Source organism: Leopardus geoffroyi, chromosome A1 (assembly GCF_018350155.1).
Source record: "Leopardus geoffroyi isolate Oge1 chromosome A1, O.geoffroyi_Oge1_pat1.0, whole genome shotgun sequence".
Classification (NCBI taxonomy): Eukaryota; Metazoa; Chordata; class Mammalia; order Carnivora; family Felidae; genus Leopardus; species Leopardus geoffroyi.
In genome coordinates this window covers 27064850-27085279 of record NC_059326.1, presented here as the reverse complement: position 1 = coordinate 27085279, position 20430 = coordinate 27064850, and the positions used below count along the sequence as shown (strand labels likewise).

Genomic DNA, 20430 nt, shown 5'->3' with positions numbered 1-20430 from the left:
CTGGGGGCGCCTGGGTGGCTCAGTCAGTTGGGTGTCCGACTTCAGCTCGGGTCATGATCTCACAGTTTGTGAGTTCGAGCCCCGCATTGGGCTCTGTGCTGACAGCTCAGAGCCTGGAGCCTGCTTCGAATTCTGTGTCTCCCTCTCTCTCTGCTCCTCCCCCACTCATGCTCTGTCTCTCTCTCCTTCAAAAAAAAAAAAAAAAAAAAAAAAGACAAAAGGTCTGGAAGTTCTAATAGGAACACATGAGAGATTTTTCTTTTTAAGGTAGTTTGTATTTGTACCAATTTATTCATAACAGTTTCAACTGTAAGCGCCTCCGAGGTGCCTTCAGCTCTCTAAGTAGTTATTGTGGACTCTGCTTCCACATCTGGAAGTCGGTGCTTTCCAACCGGTGGCAGGTTTTGACATTCTGCTCTGCTACGAGCGGGTGCCATGTTTGTCACGAGGTACTGACATACCTCAGCCCCAGGGCACCAGGTAGGGTCTGGGTAACTGGCACCCGGGGACAGATGACCACTGGCCATCAGCTTTGCCAGAGTCCAAAGGCACAGTGCTCCCTGCTCAACTGAGAGAGACGTTAAACACGTCCGTGGATCCCCGCTTCAACAGGCTGCTGCAAGAGGCACCCCTTCCCTTCGTGGAGAAGTGGCCCTTGAAGATGCTGTTGGGTATTTGAGAGCTTGGGAAGAGTTTGGGAAGGGGACCTGGTGGGCAAAGCTACAGCTGGCAGCTCCCCAAATTCTCTCCTAAAGGGTTGCAGCTGCTTCTTTCCATGTGGGGCTAATGTGCACTTTCGTTGGCCACCAAGCTACCTATGGGATGCCTACTGTAACAATAAACACGTATTTTACCATGTAGAGCTTCATCATTTTTGCTCTCTTCAGATGGGGAATGTCAGAGTGTTGCACTTCTGCGGTTAAAAAAAAAAAAAAAGGATCGAAGCTGTTGACTTTTAAAAATTTTGAACTTTCGTAAAATTCGCAAGAGTGGTGAAGTGGTTTGAAATTTTCTAAATCACTACCTGTAGAGTATTTGATAGTGACTAACAAGAATTTAGAGAATCACTGAAATCTTGATAAAGAAGTGCATTTAGCTTTCCCAGGCATATAATAAAAGCAATATTCAAAAAGTAACGGTCATGAAAGCAAGCTCGGGTTTCTCATTAGAAAATGTGAAAAGGTTCTATTTGGAAGTTTCTTATCCATGCAGTGTTCTCCAAATGGATGTCCTGAGCTTGCGGCATCATTAAGTAATCAGTTTCTGTGTGTGCTATAATGAGGCAACATTGACAACTGATTTCAATAACATGCTTATGGTACCACTTCTTGGTTTTCCCATTTTAGGCACTACCCGTTGGTTTACCAGGGAGGAAGATGAGGGTAAGTGTTCTTTCACACACATATACATGCCCCGTGTTCCCCTCCTCTCAGATTTCTACCACAATTTTGATTAGCTTGAATATCAATTTTCATATCATTATTGCCATGGAGACACTATTAGTCATTGAATTGTGTAATATGCCGTGATGACATTTCCTTTTCTACTTAATTTTTGTCTTTCCTGGAGTTAATCACTGTTACATTTAATTTGGGTTAGTTTCCTATATACTTATCATGAGGTTATCCCCAACTCCTCCCCTAGACTTCCAACTTTCCTCTCCACACACACACACAGCGGGTGTCTTATCAGTTTCTCCATCTTGAAGAAGTCTCTCCTGAACCCCTCTACCTATCCCAAAATTACATGAGAGGATCACTAGTCCTGCCACACTCCTGGCTCTTGTGTTGGTCCTGTCTCTGGGATCCTGGGTGTTTTTATGGGCTTACCCTGTCATTTATTAGAGCGTACCGTAATTTTGTAAAGTTTCACGAGAATGTATTGGTAATATTTTACTTGGAAACTTCTATCTTTGATTGTGAGGAAAAAAAAAATTTGAGAGAGACAGAGAATGCACGTTGGGGAGGAGCAGAAGGAGAGGGAGAGAGAGTCTTAAGTAGGCTCCATGCTGAGCACAAACCCAATGTGGGACTCGACCTCACAACCATGGGATCGTGATTTGAGCCGAAATCAAGTCAGATGCTTAACCTTCTGAGCCACCCAGGTGCCCTGGTTGTGGGAAATTTTGTTAAATTATTTCTTGGATGGTTTTCTGTCCTCTGTTTGCTATAATCTCTCAATCTTGGGTTACTATTTTTAGCCACTGGACTTCATGAAGCAATCCTATACATTTTCTATCTTTTTGTATTATTTTCTATTCTTATTACTCCACATCCTAGAATTTGCTTACCTTGGTCTTCTAACCCTTATAAATTCTATTCTCTTTCGTGGCTTCAATACCACACTTTATCTCTCTGTAGATACAGATGATTTCTTTTTTAAGATTTCTTCTTCCTGAAAAGGTCCTGTTTTCTCCAAGATGCTTTTTTTAATGTTTGCACGTTTTAGTTTCTATCTCTTATAATACTTTTCTTAAATATCTGACGATCCTTGGCTGTGTGCTGATATTTAGAAGCGGGGAACTAGAAAGCCAACAGTAAGGTTGGAGAGGATGGGTTGTTGATTTGGGATTTATTTTAGGATTGTTCTAGTTAGGCCTCTTCTTCAGGGGAATGCTTGATATCAGTATCCTTGAGTTTTATTTTTAGGTCACAACACCAAGGAAGTCTCTTGGAGCCTCCTTCAGGTAGGGTATCATCCTGCCTGCTCTCGGGTTAAGGGGCATAAGAGGGTAGCTGCTGTGGTTCTCAGGATTTGGTAAGTCAATGCAATTTCCCTGATTTCAAGACTATATAATACCACTTTTAACTTTCCCTGATATCTGCTAACCCAGAAACCTATTTTATCATTTCTACATTAAAAGAAAAAAATCTCCATTGCTCTGTTGGAGGGGAAGAGGGACAGTTATCTACATGTGTACAGTTTGAGAGCAGATCTAAACTTTCAGCGGAACACTCCTAAGGTTAACCCTTTCTTCACTCCCATTTCCAGAGGGTTCTTGTTGCTCAAAATTCCTGAGCTTTTGCAGGTTTCATTGGTGTAAACTGGGCTTCTTCTTCCTTTCTCCCCTGCCAGATTAAAATTCTGCTTTCTCAGGCCTGCTCTATATGCTAACATTCATCCATCTGTATCCCAGATTCCCAAATGGTGTGGCTGTTAACCTCATTTCTTTGTTCTTATGGGTGTGTGCCTTAAAAAAAAAAATCCCTTAAAAGTCATTTTAATGGAGTTTCAGGAAGGGCCAGGAACTAAAACATGTACTCATCTTTAACCTGAAAACTGTCAGCCACTCCTCATTTTTTCATGCTGAAACGGGCATTACTCAATTTTTCTTCACCGTTAAGACAGTAAGGTTCGATGTTCAGGAGGAACAGGAGGTAGGAAAAATAGCAACTGGGGTGTAGGTGGAACTGAATTTGATAATTGCCTGCTCTTATAAACTAATGCTTCTCACTGTTCTAACAATGTATTGGGCACTGTATGTATTGGGCATAAAAGTATGCCCCTATTTCAGAACACCTGTAAGAATTCTCAAAAACATGAACTACTAAAGAGATCCTGGAATTGATAATTAGCCAGAAAGAGAGTATTCAGAGGGAAAAAAGCTGCCAGGCAAAAGAATCGAATAGCAAGTGTCACGCCCAATGGAGGAAAAAGAGCTAAGACACAGCTTTGAAAAATAAACGTTAAAAACATTTCTTCTGTGGAGTTTGCATAATGTGTATGAAATATAAAGTGATCAATTGATTGAACAATGAGATTTATTTTTGCCGACTAAGGCTGCTGGCATAAGGGAAAAAAGAAGCTCTTCTGCTTACAATACAGCGGCTTTAAGTCTTTTTTTTTCTCTGTTTGTCACCATAGTGGCTCATAAAGATTTGAAATAATTTTTTTTTAAGTACCGGTTTAGTGCACTGCATACTTGTAAAAAGAGATATAGTAAAACATTGTACTTTTTTTCAGTGACCTACTGGTTTTGAAGTTACAGACTTAACACAGATTGAAAACACCATTATTACTGAAATAACTGTAGGTAAAATAACTTTGTGGCCGTGCACCTGCAAGTCTGTAGTCTCTAACGCCATTTATCCCACTGAAATCATTGTCTTCATAACAGGTTTCGGTAATCCACAGTTTGAAAGAATATAACTATTGCCTGAGGCAGAACTGACTCTTAATTGGATGTATATAGCTATGAGAGGAAGGACTCCAACAAGGAGAAGACTGCCCATGTTCGAAAGTGAAAACAAAACTGTCCTCCCCGTCGGATCCGGGTAGGAGGTGGTGGGAAGGCAAGTGTGGATGAGAGGTGCTGAAGTCTGAGTGAGCAATGAACTCGGAGACACTGAACAGGGAGTAACTTCATCAAAATGATGTGTGAAAAAATGTAAACTGCCAGGGCACGATGGGGCAGAAAGTCTAGCCACAGAAAATAACTCGGACCCTAAGACATGCAGAGATCCCCGATTAAATGAAGCTGGCCTGGACGGCTTGGCAGTAGAAATGTGAGAGAACTCACTTCAGAGATCCTAGGAAACTGAGGAATCCAAATTTACAGTACCACGGATAGTCAAGCCAAAGGAACGACGGACTGAATTACTACTGACAAAAGGGCTTACGCTGAAGTTATTTGTAAACTAAACCCATGGTACCCGTTGGTTTTTAATTCAAGAAACATTTACTGAGTATCTACTATGTGCAAGGCATGTAGTCTTTTCCCGTCATGTGTCTCATTATCTTATAAGCCAAATGTAAAAAAAAATCCAATTAATCGATTTCGCAGACTGACTGATGTTCTTCTGTAAGAACAACAGATTGATTTTTTTATAGACACCAATACTAACTCTTCCATTACGTCCTTCTCTTTCTGTGCACATGGTCCAATCGACTTTAGGGCCAACTCAATACAAAGAGCAGAAGAAAGGCATTAAGAGAACAAGGTCCATTAGGCCCAATATTGCCTCAATTACTTTAATTCCATTATTCCTGTTCATATTACTTCTTTAATCAATATCTCCTTTCAGTTATTCATGTTTACCCTTTTCAAAATCACAAGTAATAGGATTATGGTCTTTTGAGCTCAGTGGCAACAGACATTCATAAATATATTTCTGAATTTGTGATTGTCTCCAGATCTGCAACTGAGGAGTCTTAAATTGAATCAGGTCTTCCAGAGGCCATCTCATATAAAGATGCAGAGCATCTTAATGCAATATAGGTGCTTTTACCTGTTAGGTCATTTGTCATTCACTGTCAAGACCACTCACATATGGCTTAATGGCTTTCTGAGTTTCTTCTTCCCGTGTCTAAGCCCTAGTCTCCAGAACGTGTTTCTTTTCTATACATATTCTGCTTTGTGTTGAATGGAATCCTTCTGCCTTCCACCAACAATTATTCTGCCCTGCGAGAGTTTCATCTGGACATTACATTAACCACTGCCTCTTTCATATGACAATTAATCAATCCCTCAGTTCCACCTCTGTAAGAGCCTTACAAATTAAAGGAACTCTGTTTCTCTCTACTCTTTTAACAAACATCAATGCGATGCCTGCTCTATGCAAGAAGTTGCTCTTTGGGCGTAGACAGGGTTATGTAATAGGCAGGTGGCCCTTCCCTGCACCACGCAATGGTTCTCTGAAAGTATTATAAGTAACATGGGAGATATAAAGAAGCATATGAAATTGTGATGGGAAGAGTCCCTCAAAAGTTCCCCTGGAGTTCAGAGGGGGTAAAATTGCATATGAGTGGAGAAAATTTTCATACAAAGGATGTGAATTTGAGTGGGATTGTGGAGTATGGGTGGATTTTGAAAAGGGAAGCTTGGAAGAAAAAGGGACAAACTGTGTGCAAAGCAAGGCAGCAAATCTAGCTGGGGTCAAGGGTTTTCAGAGTAAATAAAAGAGAGAAATGGCTGAGATCCCCAAATGACCAGTTAGGAAGGCTGGGCTTCCCTTGGGAAGCAAGGAGACCAGGCAGGAGCTGGGCAGGAGATAAGCACTTCTTAACACGAGGTCAGCCTCATCACCATGTGCACAATGAACTGAAGGCAACTGCAACTTGTAGACATGAGACAGGAAGGCAGGCTCAGCAACATGTTAAGGGGACCTTCTAGGTGTGGTTCCTGCCTCCCTGTCTAGCCTCGCATCCTCTGTCCCACCTCATGCTCCATCTACACCCAAATGGCAAGGAGCACACACTCTGCCCAGCACAGCTCTGTGCGAAGCCACCCGTCCTCTGTCTCCTTTGAAACGCTTTCTCTCCACCACACTAGTCCATCTGGCAATGTTCTACTCGTTCCAATCTCCACCCGAAGGCCGATTTCTCTCTAGAGTATTTCTGGACTGGCCCAAGCCAAATCGGTTGCTCCTCTTCCCATGTGCAATCTATACTTACCATGGAGCCCCATCAGAGCAACGACTTTTGCAGGATAATCTCCTAATTATAATACCCTTGATGCTATCGCCAGAGCAATTTTTGGCACACGTACAAAGGACAACGAATGAAAGAATGAATGAATGAATGAATGGCTGTATGAACAAAATGAAAGAAACAAACAAAATGAAAGAAAAGCCTGGAAAGGGATGTCCATAGACGTAAAGGAAAAGGAAAGTCAAAATATGAAAGAATTCTAGAAACCTGACAGAGCTTAGTGATGACTAAATGTAGGGTGAGCAAAATAAGGAGGAGGACACCAAGCTTCCGAGTTCTCTGCCAGGGGCACAATGCCCTTCTTCATTGCTTACACTTTATCAGCTTAAAAACACTGAACAAAAACTCATGGGTTTAAAAGAAACAAAGAAGGAACCATCAGGAGAGAGAGGCAGAGAAGAACCCAGACAGAACAAACACTAAGATTCCTATTTTAAATTACTCATGTGCAAACATTTTCTGTGGAAGTTTGATAGAGTCTTGATTCAAAGTATAATTTCTTTAATTAGAATATTTCCCATGTATCATAAATAACACTCTAATCTCAGAGGTATAAAAAAAAACTACCACGTTAATTATCAACTAAAAGGACGTGAAAATTATTTTCCCTTTTTTGAAAATCAGAGTTTAACAATGAATGTATTTTTGCCAATTCCATAAAACTATTACATGTGAATTTTCAAAAATCTAAGATTAGTGAAAGTGGAGAACGCAAAATGGAAGTGGGAAAAAGACTCAGCAACAATAAATTCATTTTTAGTTTTCAACGCACTTAAGGTTTTATTTCTCATTTATTTTCTCTTTAATAGTAGAGAAGTATTAGGCACACATAAAATGACCTAACTATTAAAATAGGATTTATTAGAATGTTCTAACTGTAGTAGCGCATACTTTAGAGTACACAGCAAGATATTTAAGGACAGTTTAATGACCAAAACGCAATCGCTCACTGAACTCTACACGTAATTGCCAAAGTGATGTGGGGAACAGAGGCAAAAGAAAAAAAAGTGAAATTTCCTTACAACTTACATTGACAAGTCCTTGAGACAGGCAGAGTGACCTTCCTCTAGGACCTCAACTGCCTTGCTATTAATACTTTGCTAAGGGCAAAAGGCAAATTTAGCTTAAACATAATCACAACCTCCAGGATCCTGTAAGTCTTCTTTAACATGTAAAAATTCCTTTGGAAAGTTCCTTTATCTCTACCCCCCAAGATATATGTTAGCAATCATCCTCCAAGAGTATGGCCCCCTGATATACATCTGAAGGGTCTCATGACTATGGTTTTATTAGACAGTAATAAATGGCCTTTTCCTAACAATAGCTAGCCCCCTCAAGCTCCTGGAAACTTTGCTCCCAAATGTCCTTAGAGACTTACGCTATCCCTAACCCCCTCCCAACTTCCAACTATATAATCAGCCACTCCTCACACCCCCAGTACAGCTAGCTCTCTTTGCCCGTGGGCCAACCACCTTTTGCACCAAAGACATCTCAAGAATTCTTCCTTGACCATTTGCTCTGAACCCCACCATTTCCACATCAAAAGGGCGACTCCATCATCACTCTGAATCGATCGCTGTGTAACAATACAAATTGGTCGTTTTCATTTTTTAGTGAGCTCTACGCCCAACGTGGGGCTCAAACCCAGGACTGCGAGATCAAGAGTCGCACGCTCTACCAACTGAGCCCGCCAGTTGTCTTCATTTTAACGAAGCCCTGTAGACACTCTCATGGTAAGTGATAGAAGGCCTCTAATCAAAGGTAGTAGGCTCCTGAACAAAATGGAAAAGCCAGGTAAGCAGCGCAGGTGCCAGGATGAAGTTACACATCCGTATACAGCATCTGGTAGAACCATGCCTACATGGATCACACACTCCATAAATATTTGTCATTTGATTTACCAATTTTCTTCGGACTAATGTCGGTGTGAAAAATGGTAAAATGAATGTTTATTTTCCTTTCCGTTTTCTACTGCCTGTCATCAACTTATAAATCCATGCTGTCTAGGCCAATGCTACCACTCAGACTGCGGCCCCACCCCCAGGAACATCAAAGCATCCAAAGGATTGAGAAGATTGTAAGTAAATTATTCCAGCCCACCTGCTGTGCAGTCCTCAGGGAAGGCCAGGGCCTGAGGCACTCAGTCATTCCTAGACCTTGGCCTGCCAACAAGTAACACTACCCCAGGGGCTGACATCAATTCTCAGGCTCCCACACTTGCTTACTTCACCCCCAGGTGGAAATCCCTCACTGGCCTTTGGCTTCTCTCCGCAGGAGGCTTCCTTCGGGTATAAAAAGTAATCCTTTCCTGGAAGTAAGGTAGACATGGCCAGAAAGCTCTTCCCTTACAGGAAAAAGGGGCTTTCTAAAGAAACAGCTCTAAAGAACGGGTCATTTAAGTGATACCTGGAGACCAGGATCCTCATATTTGATCCACACTCCAATCCAAACACTCAAAAGATAACTTTTAATCATTTTGAGCTAAGGAAGCATACAGGGGGCAGCTGACACAACAAGAGCAGATGTGTCTTAGCATAGCCTTTATGGATTAGCGCTAGGGAACACAACGTTACGTTTAATAAGCGCAAGGCAAAGCGACTGGAAGGAAGAAGAGCCCGACTAAGTATGATTTAAACGGTATTGAATTAGCGGGAAGGATATCTCCACGTGCTGACAGAGGCAGCATGTAAATTGGCAGTTCGGCCTGAAATGACAAAGCATGAGTTGCTTACACCGAGGGCTCTATTTTGTTTTTTTTTGCTTGTTTTTTTTTTTTTTCAACGTTTATTTATTATTATTTTTGGGACAGAGAGAGACAGAGCATGAACGGGGGAGGGGCAGAGAGAGAGGGAGACACAGAATTGGAAACAGGCTCCAGGCTCTGAGCCATCAGCCCAGAGCCCGACGCGGGGCTCGAACTCACGGACCGCGAGATCGTGACCTGGCTGAAGTCGGACGCTTAACCGACTGCGCCACCCAGGCGCCCCTTGAGCCATGCATCACCGAGGGCTCTATTTTGTAAGAACTGTTATTTGCTATCACTTTTAAAGGAAAAACCTCAGCACATCCGTGATGTTGCTTAACTTGGAATGTCCTGAAAGCAAGCACGCACTGAGGCCAAGGGTCAGCATAATGCCCATCCACCTCTGATCCTTGCGCTTTATTTCTTAACTTAAATTTGACCGGGGCCTTTATGGTCTTTGTCCTTCACTCATCCAACCAATATTAAGCAACAGGCAGTGTGCTAGTTTCTTGAAGGGATGCCAAAACAAATGGAGTCTCCATCCCTTTGACAGTGTGATGGGTTTTGAAATGTGTGCTCCAAAATGCTATTGAAGTCCTTATCTCTCATGCACATAAACGTGACCTGATTTAGAAGTAGAACCTCTGAAGATGGTCAGGTTATGATGAAGTCATTAAAGCAGTCCCTCATCCAGTATGAAAGGTATCCTTCTAAAAAGGGGAAATTTGAACAAGGGATAGACACACGTAGAAGGAAGGCAATGTGAACACACAGGGAGAAGGATGGCCATCTATACACCAGAAACACTTGAGGTTACCAGAAGCTAGGAGACAGGCATGGAAGACATTCTCCCTCACAGCTCTTAGAAGAAACCAACCTCACCGAGACCTTGATTTCACACTTCTGGCCTCCAGAACTGTAAGAGTGTAAGTGTGTGTTGTTTAGGCCACATAGTTTATTAGCTACTTTGTTAGTTTCCACCAGAGGTAACTAATATCACTTGGGTCACAAAAGAAGGGAGGCCAATGAAGAAATTGTCAGTCAACAGAACTCTCCATGTGGGTCTTTCTACAGATGCTTTGACTCAGTTACAGGGGGAAGTAGACCAAAGATCACCACCTTCCACAGCAGTTCCATAAAGGCCGTCAAAGAAAAAGATGATTTATATCCTATATGAAGGCTGACCCAATGGGAACTCTTTAATCCTCTAAAAAGATGATTAGAAAGAAACAGAAGCAATAAAGGTTAATGGAAAATTAATCTTGGTGACCTATTTGGGCAAATCAAAGTTGTGAGACATGCATTTATTTAAAAGGAAGATGCAAAGGATATTTAGAACAGCAACTCCAGATAAGGGGACAGAGATAAGACTTTAATTAGAAGAGTTTCAATATTCACATATTTACATACATGTCGAAAAGATGAAAGCCTTCTGATAGGGTAATAAGGATGAACAATAGTATGATGAACAATAATTCTATGTTGATGAATAATTCTAGTAAGATGAACAATAATTCTATGTTGACTCTGTAAAAAATGGAAGGAGATTTCCCGTGACTAGTCCTGTTTCCCCACAGGCTGTTTACAGAGGCCCTGTTGTAGGTACTTTGTAGATGTTCCCCCAATTCATGTTAGTTCACTGAGCTCACCCAGAACAGGCCCTCTGCACCCCAGGCAGACGTGAGTAAAACACACGTAAGAGAATGACGTCAATGGTATAATTAAGCTGAATCACCTCTCCTACAGTGACAAACAAACTGTCCTTAGTCCTACTTGTTGCTCCCTGGCCACACCGTCCCTTTACCTGAGCATGGTGAGCTCTCTCTCCTCCATGTCTTATAGAGATGATATCATGCTGGCTGCAAAGGACCTGTAAAATAAAGGCCGCCTTGTTAGAAGAAACTCTAAACATCAAATTCAGAGAGCTGTTTGAACACATGTAAGCAGATGCAAGGTTTCACTTGCAAAGTTCAAGCTGAACACTGCCCTTTTGCATTTCTAGCCATTCCAACTGACTGCCCTTGGAGAAGGTCTCTGCATGGTGCTAACCTGGTAACGATCAATAAATGTGAAGGTCTTAACAGAAACACAGCCTATGAACTGTCAATCTTCCAGAGAATATTTCTGCTCTGAAAGTAGTCCTTGTTGCCAAAGTAGCTGCATCAGGGCCAATGCTAGAGCCAGGGCCTCCCAAATCTAAGAAAGCCTAAATGAATAAAGCTGTATGTTAGTTAAGGGAACTATCATTCAAAACCAGTTTGGGTGGCTGATCAGTATAAGATTACTATTTTTTAAGTGTGGGAAAGACCTCTTACAAATTTCTAAGATAAAATAACAAATACTTTTAAGTTGTCTCTAAGAAAATCTGTTGTTGTAAAAACTATAAAAATGCATCTAGATCTTTTCATAGAATAAATCCCAACTTTATTTTCTAGAAAATATTTTGAAGTCCTCTTACTCAAGTCAGATCCATAGAGCAGCAACCTCAGCATCACCCAAGAGCCTGAAATGCTGTCCCTGAGAACCCACTTGAAACCTACTGGAATAAAATCTGCATTTTAACAAGAACCTCAGCTGATTCCCATGCACATTAAAGTCTGAGAAGCATGGTTCTGAAGTACATCTGGCCTATGATTACTAGAATCACAAGAAGGAAGTTGCCTGAAACTTCAAGACTGTCCTCCGGTGGCCAGGAGTTAATGAAATCACAATCCCTTTACTATAGTTGCGAGAATCTGGGGACTTACTAAACTCCCCAGAAACCCCCTCCTGCTGCCTAAATCACCTTTTCTTTTCCAGAACACGTAGGCTGATTGTAAACTGATACCTAAAAGCATAGCATAATTCTAGAAGGATTTTGCTTTATACTCAAAAGACCAGCATCATAGGCCATGCATTCATTCTATAACCAGTTAGTGAATATCTACTTAGGTAATTCACAATAACTAATGTTGTGCAAAGAGCCCAAAGTCTAGTAGAAGGATAGAGATTACAACACAGAGTTATAGGTCTAACAGGGAAAGGTCAGCACAGGAAAGAAGGGTACGGAGTTGGGCACTGGTACACACTTGGAAAGCACCTGACCCAGATCTGGAATATCAAAGCAGCTTCCTGTGCTGAGCTTTGAAAAACAAACAAACAAACAAAGATGAACATTTTTTCAAGAAGCGGCCCACCTGTAGGCATAGCGAGTGTGATGTTAGGTTAGGGCAAGTCCCTGTACCAGCAATGAAAGAGTCAACTACCTTACTTAAAAAAAAAAATTGACTCTGGTTTTATAGCTTTTGTTCAACTGCTTTGAATATTTGTATGCATGAGCTATAAATGTGGCAGCCTTAGGAATATTTTTTCCCTTTCAACTCTCCTACCTGTAGACAAGGAGGAATGGCAAACATCAAATACAAGAAGCACTAACGTGGAAGTCTGCGGAACACTGCAAGGGGGCAGGGATAACAGAACAGTGCCTCCACATTTGCCATTTGATCACAGAGAGTGTCAACGAAACCGCAACCAGCAATTTGGGGACCATAAAGAGAATTGCATTAAACTGAATACAAAAGTCAGTAAAATGTCTTAGGTGAGGGACACTGGCTATTTGGCAGGTGCACTGCTGGCAGCAATCGAGGGTCTCAGTGTGACCACCGTGTGCACACCCCTCTCTTTGCCTGTCTCTTCTCCCTGCATTTAAATAGTTCTTATCCTGCCCCCTTCCCTCTCACTTATTCTTGTGATTTCTCTCATTCATTTTCCTTCTCCCTTAGTACCTCTAGGAGCCCACTGGTCTCTAATTCAACTCTCATCTTTTTCCTTTCAATCCGCCGGCTTTTTCACACCCGTATTTTGTGAGAAGGAGATAAGGGGCAGGAGCAAGGACAACAGAACATCTTTCTTCTCTCTTCCCTTGATCTCTCTTCCCTTTGCTCCGCTAATATCCCCACACTTCTATTTCCCTCCTCTCTCTTTCCTCTCCTAGAGTCAATCTCTGTTATCAGTCTGTGGCCAATTCTCCCAAGCATACACCTTAGAAATGACAGAACCTGTTGGCTGCCTCTACTGTTCCACTGCTATACTTAGAGTTTCCAGATTCTCCTAACATGCCAGGTGAACAGTTGAGAAGAAAAAAATGCTTTAAAAACATAGTAATCTAGCATTTTCTTAGGTTTTAAAATGTAGAACAATTCTGGATTATTCTACTGCTGTGCTGAATGGGTACAAAGATATCAAACACACTAGGCAAAAGGGTTTCATTCTATCCTGGTTTTCCTTAAGTGCATTCCTTCCAACCCCCCATAAATCCAACCTTTTCATTAGTCTTCTCCTTGTGCAGATGCCCTAAAGCCTCCTGGAATGACTGAAATGTGCCTCATTACCAGCCCAAGGAAGATGAATGACACAGGTCAGAGTTAACTGAGTGCTTCTTGACAAAGACACAATGCAGCACGCAACAAGGCTCATTTAACACCCCATCGGGAAGCCTTACAAGTTACAGCTTAATAAATATATGAAGATTGTTGTAATATAGAAAATGTCTGGTACCACTTCCCACATGAAACGCGCTTACAGAGAATGCCACAGAGTAGGCTGTTGATATGGCAATTGCACACATACTCTTTGATTTGCAGAAAAGCAATTTAGTTTTCTTTGGGCATTGCACTCTATTTTCCACCCCTGTGAACTATCAGCAAAACTTTGTAGACAAATCCCAGTCTTTTATCCCATTCCCTAGATGTAGCATATGCCCCTCACATATAGTATACGCTCTCAAAATATTTGATGGATGAATGAGTAAATTAATCAAATAACCAACTGACCAATCAATATAAGCCTAAGTAAGACACAACAGAACTAAGTAGCTGGAGGAAAACACTGTCATACACGAAAGCATTTTGGAAAACTCCCTGAGGTTTTTGGCCTTGTCATCTAATCCTATGGTCGACATAGGATCTTGGATGTAACTCACCTCCAAGATCTAGTAAAAAGGAAGAGGGGCTGGTTGGATGGGGACACAGAAGAGCCCAATGTGACAACCAACTTTCTAATAGCAAGTGAGCAGAAATAAAAACTCTAAAAAACAGACAAAAGTTCTCAAAAAAAAAAAAAATACAGTTAGCTGGGGAGAAATTAGTCAATCCTTCCATTTGTTCCCATGATACACACCTTTTTTTTTTTATTTATTTTTTATTTTTTTTTATTTCTGATGGTCTCATCATACCATTACACTTCTTCAGCAGTTTCTGTGTGACACTAGGGAGTGAAGACCTGGGCACAATCCCCCTAAGATCTTCTAGGCAAGCCAAGAAAGCTCCAGAATGGGTCCACTGTAGATTGTGATCCTACCTTGGATAAGGGGAAAAGGAGACATGACAAGCTGAACTATGCCTAAACAGAACCTACAGAGTCCCCATCTCCCTGGATTCGCCTCAGAATGCAGGGACCACATTAGTGATTCCCCAAAACAGAGACTGTAAGTCACGCCCCATCAATCAAGCAGGAGCGAGAGGCAGAGCTGGCCCGGTCCGCAGTGGCAATTTGTTACATCTTGTTCTGAATCTCTTAATAGGTTTTTAAAAATGTATTTCATTACACACAATCAACAGCATTCCAGAAGTTGGAATTCACTTTCTTTATGTTCAAAAACTGTAAGAGGTTCTTTTTAACATGAACACCATTAACATCATCAGGCTGAGATGATCACCCCTCCAGAAAAGAACTGCTCAGAAACCTATCTAATCTATCACATAGGAAGAACCCCCTGTGATTTCAACTCCACTGCTCCCTCAGACTTGAATGGCTTTTAACAAATGCCCTGCACTCTCATCTGAAGAGAACGATTTGACCCCTTGAAGAAAAAAACGTTGACAGCTCTAGGACACATGTATTTTAATTTAAATCTGACCCAGAGTAAAACATCTACCTGACCCATCAGTGGGAAAAAAAAATTTTAAACACTCCCTAGATATTACTTACCTTACCACATCTGCATATCATGAGACCCCGATTTGTTACCATTCAACAAATAGGGTTTTCTAATAATAGGGAGTTGAAGAATAGACAGCATGTTTTAACTCTTTTTTACCTCCTAAATTTCATTTTGAGCTTTCCAACAATATGGTTTCCTCGCCGTGCAAGAATCCCAGCTTTACTTTTTCAGTCATATCCATACAGTATGACAAGCATTTCCAGAAAGAAAAAAATAGCTGTATTTGCCATCTGTACTCACTACCTAAAGTTCTACAGCTATGTTTTTGCACTGGGGCATTAAGAATGGCAAAGGATCTGATACCTCCTGAAGCCAGTTCTCAGTGCCTTCTCCCCTGTGATTCACATGACACCTTTTCAACATAAATTCTCCGTTCAATTTCACTAATACCTCAACATTTCTGGATCTCTTCCATTCTCATCTCAATAAGCTAGTGCTTATGGGAACAATAAAAAACCACTCCCTTCCACAACATTTGTGTGCATGTGCCTGTATATGCGTTCGTCTGTCATTTCCAGATCTGAACTTCAGATCCAGTAGTCAATTAGTGCATACAAAACAAGAGCTATAGGGGCGCCTGGGTGGCTCAATTGGTTAAGCATCTGACTTCGGCTCAGGTCATGATCTCGCAGTCTGTGAGTTCGAGCCCCGCGTGGGGCTCTGTGCTGACAGCTCAGAGCCTGGAGCCTCCTTCGGATTCTGTGTCCCCCTCTCTCTCTGCCCCTCCCCCACTCATGCTCAGTCTCTCTCTGTCTCAGACATGAATAGACATTTAAAAAAAATTAAAAAAAAAAAGAGCTACAGAATGAAAATAGATCAGTGAAGGAGTATCCCTTGCCACCACTTCCACTAGGTCCCTGAGGGATATAATCCGGGAAATCTCAGTCCCTTCCTTGATCCAGCCAAGCCCTCCGTTAAACAGACCTTCCAGACAGAGGGGACTGGGTGGATGCCTCTGTAAGAGATCACCACATATTTTCATAGTTTACGAGGATAAAGCAATTACAGCTTTGGTCGCTCATGAATAAAGCCTCTTTAACATTTTAATGAGAACATTAAACTCAGCTTCACTTGCTTTGGCCTCCCCAGAAAGTCTGTTAGCCTTAGAGAAAGTTTCTTTAAAAAGCAGTAATGAAATTGCAGGCCTGTCTGTGCCCCATAGGGCATGACTGGGCCACAAGCACTGGATGCATTATTTCCCTCCTGAACCAGCCTATATATTTTGATAAGACTACAGTTTGGTAAATGAGGGAAGGCATCTGAAGAAATACCCTCCTCTCTGCAGTATTTGTGTGCTTGTGTGTGCTCACTCATTTTATATCTGACTCGTCTCCTAATTCGCTTTTATGTTATACACAGCTTTGACTACAATGTGTGACTCAATAAATGTTAAATCATACTTTTCTGCTCTTTTCCCTTAATCATTTTCTACTGCCTCTGTTCTCTCTTGCGATGTGACTGATTCCCACCAAGGCTACCAACTGCTACTCGCCTGGAGACCCATTAAATTCAGCAGACAACCAAGAAAGCTTCAGAAGCCAAAGGTGAACAAGAAATAATTCTCAGACTCAGTGACTTAACATGGATGTCTGCCTCTTCTTCCGAACAAAACCCGAAGCAGCGTAAATGAAAGAGTTTGTCACCTTCAAAACCGGGTGGAAGAGAAGAGTAAAGCTAAAGGGTCTTAATACCCAGGTCATTCGTCACATTTACCGAACACCTACTGTGGATGAAGGACTAGTCCAGGTACCGGGGATAGAGTCAGGAATAAGGCAGACAAGACCTCCACTCTCACAGAGCTTAAGATGTAGCTGGAGAGACAGGCAGTAAACAGAAAGAACATGTTAGAAGGGAATGAGTGCTATGAAGAGCATACAACAGGGCAGTATGATAAGAGAGGCTAGTTAAATAGGGTGGACAGGAAAAGCCACGCAGAGCCAAAAGCTACAGCAAATCCTTAAGGTCATGAAAAGACAGAGAGAAAGCTGAAATGCATGCTAGTAAGTGAAAGAAGATAATCTGAAAAGGCTACAGACCGTCTAATTCCAACTGTATGACATCTGGAAAAGGCAAAACTATGGTGGAGACTGTCAAAAGATCAGTGGTTGCCAGGGGTTGGGGAGAGGGAGGGATGAACAGGCAGAGTACAGAGGATTTTTACACAGTGAAACTGTTCTGTACAATACTATATGATGGCAGATATATGACATTGTATCATTGTCAAAAGCCATAAAATGTACAACATTAAGAGTGAACCCCAGTGGCGCCTGGGTGGCGCAGTCGGTTGGGCGTCCGACTTCAACCAGGTCACGATCTCGCGGTCCGTGAGTTCGAGCCCCGCGTCAGGCTCTGGGCTGATGGCTCAGAGCCTGGAGCCTGTTTCCGATTCTGTGTCTCCCTCTCTCTCTGCCCCTCCCCCGTTCATGCTCTGTCTCTCTCTGTCCCAAAAATAAATAAACGTTGAAAAAAAAAAATTAAAAAAAAAAAAAAAAGAGTGAACCCTAAAGTAAACTATGGGCTCTGGGTGATAAAGATGTGTCAGTGCAGGAGCATCGGCTGTAAGAAGCGTCACTCCCGTGTGGGACATCCACAGGGGAAGCGCCTGCCCATGCGGATGGGGTAGGGGGCAGGGGAGAGAGGAGAGACAGGAGAATTCTCTGTACCTTCTGCTCAGTTTTGCTGTGAGCCCAAACCTGCTCTACAAAAAGTCTGATTTTAAAAATCCTTAAGGTAAGAAAGAGTATGGTGTGCTGAAGGAGTTCAGCTTCACCAGAGTCTGGTGAACGAGGCAGAGAGGAACGGCATGAAGGTGAGCCAAGTTGATCACGGTTGGGAGTTTGAATTTCATGCTAAAAGCACCAGGAGCCACCGGCTAGTTTTAAGCAGGGCTCGTTTTAATGTGTTTTACATTTGTGAAAGGTCACTCTGGCTACCATGTGGAAAATGCATTACAGAGAGGCGGTCAACGGAGGCTGATGATGGTGGTCTGGAAAAGGGTGGGAGAGGTGGGTGGGTTTGAGATACATTTGAAAAAAAAAGCTGACAGGATTGGCGACAGATAGACTGGATATGGGGGGTGTGGGGGGAAGAGAAATCAAAGACGATTGCTGAAGAGGAGGAGACGGAACTTACCGAGATGCAGAAGATCCCTGGGGAACGACCTACGAAGACCACACAAGGTGCCACGTGCCGTGTGGCAGACATATGGAAGCAGCGAGAGTGCCTGCGTCCCCCGAAGAACTCAAGTTCTGCTTGCTTGATTCCTGCCTTAATGTGAATAGCAAATGTATGCATGTGCGATCCATGGACACACACACACTCACATATATCCATTTGGATATACATGAATACATATAATGCTTAGTAAATGGTTTTTGCAACTCAAAGCAAATTTACAATTATTTCAGCAATCTTTCAAGGAAGAAAGAGAAAGATTATTATTGGTGTTATTTCCATTAACTTGCAAGAAAGCTGAGGGCAAATGAGGTGAAGGGTCTTGCTGAAGGTCACACAGCAACTGACCGGCAGAGCTAACGCTAGGAACCAGGTTCCCTCACAGGAGATGACACCATACATATATCACACTCTTCTGGGGATCCTCTAGAATGTGCAAGGAGCCCTGTGAGCGCTGCTCTCAATGTGAGCACACACATTCTGGATAAGGGTGGGGTGCTACTGCTGCATTTCCTTTAGCTCATCCTGTCTAGACGCTATTTAAATACTCTATAAAATGTGACTGACAAAACTAAAAAAAAAAATCAGTTAACATGAAAGCAAACCTTACATAGAGCAAATCAAACCCTAAACTAAAATGTGACACAGATTTTTTTAAATGGACATTTTATTTTTTAATTTTTTAATGATTTTTTCATTTTTGAGAGAGAGAGAGAGAGAGAGAGAGAGAAAGAGAGAGGGCAGAGAGAGAGAGAGAGAGGGAGACATAGAATCCGAAGCAGGCTCCAGGCTCTGAGCCATCAGCACAGAGCCCGATGCAGGGCTGGAACCCATGAACCGCTTCATCATGACCTGAGCTGAAGTCAGATGCTCAACCAATTGAGCCACCCAGGTGCCCCTAAATGGACATTTTAACTACAAACAACAAGGTCCCCCGTGCACAAGCTCTTCAGAAACCCTCCTAAGGGTGACGCAGATGGAGCTTGCTCATCAATGGAAGAAGCCCATGTGCCCATGACTCACTGGCAGAGCAGCACCTCCTTATATACTTCATCTGGGATTCCTCTCTTAGTCTTTAGGTTTCTCAAAAAGCACCGAAAGCCCAAACAAATATTAGGAAAAAGGAAAACAAAAATGATAGAACCAAACTGCTGACAGGTCTGGTTTTTTGAAACATCACTTAAAAGAGAGAAATTCAGCCAGGTGGAATTATCACTAAAATAATTCAGATCGTATTTAAAGAAGACAAACACAAGGGGCAGGACTGGGAGGCCTGGACACGCTGTTGAGTCTGCATCCTACCTATACAAGTTTTAAAAATAGGCTTCACTCTGCCAGGCTCTCCCTCAGAAGCTGTGAGGACTCCCACCTCACAACATTTTGAAGTCTGAAAGGGAAACAGTGAGGGGGTGTCTGCTTCTGTGTTTGTCCCTGTGAGTCATACATTCTCTGTTCCTACTGAATGTGGGTTGTTTGTTTTCTTGTTGGTTTGTAGACTTCCTCTCTACTGCTTTTCTCTAATCATGTTTTTCCAAAGGACCCCAGCAGAGCACGCATAGCCCCACTGATGGACAACAGGGCCACAGTTAGCGGTAGTCACGATAACTAGACCGAGACCACCCAAAGACGGGGATTCGGAAGAAAGAGTTTGAGAAGCTTGGTCAGTTACGCCTCCATCCTCCAAACTGGAGATTTAGAATATCATTTTTCGGGGCTAAAATCATATATAAAGACGGGAATCACTCTCCTCTGGCACTGATTTTCTTACCAAATGCTTTCATGAAGGTATACAAGGGATATGCTGTCAGCACACACAAAAGGACAGTGGACACTTGTCCTGTTGTTAGATAAACACTCAGGTGGCTCACTCTGAAACTCCCTGCAGGCTCTCACCAAGGTTCCATTCACATCAAGCTCTTCCACCCAGGCCTTATCTATTCCTGTCCATTCTGCCCTATGGAATGCTTTTTATTGCTTGGACACACCATCTTCTCATATCGTTAGGTTTTGTTTTTTTTTTTGGTAGGATGGTAATTGAGGTTTGCAAAGAGAGTTCAGGAAAGACAGAGAGCAAGAGTCAGGACAAACTGGGAGTAATTCATAG

The 20430-nt window shown here is 42.3% G+C and overlaps 1 protein-coding gene and 1 long non-coding RNA gene across 12 annotated transcripts in view; one reads left to right on the top strand and one right to left on the bottom strand.

Annotated features, from left to right (window-relative positions):
- The window catches only part of ENOX1 (ecto-NOX disulfide-thiol exchanger 1), a 557584-nt gene that overhangs the window by 430019 nt on the left and 107135 nt on the right, over positions 1-20430 (bottom strand). For 9 of the 11 annotated variants that reach the window (XM_045477335.1, XM_045477409.1, XM_045477389.1 and 6 more), the window contains exon 3: positions 10977-11042. The exons of the other annotated variants lie outside the window; for them this stretch is intronic. The gene's annotated coding sequence lies outside the window, so the exon portion shown is untranslated. The remainder of the gene's footprint in view (positions 1-10976; positions 11043-20430) is intronic. 11 annotated transcript variants of the gene reach the window in all.
- On the top strand, positions 7685-13663 carry LOC123597922. Its single transcript, XR_006712307.1, has 3 exons — positions 7685-8162; positions 8437-8506; positions 13500-13663. It is a non-coding gene; the product is annotated as an uncharacterized LOC123597922 (long non-coding RNA).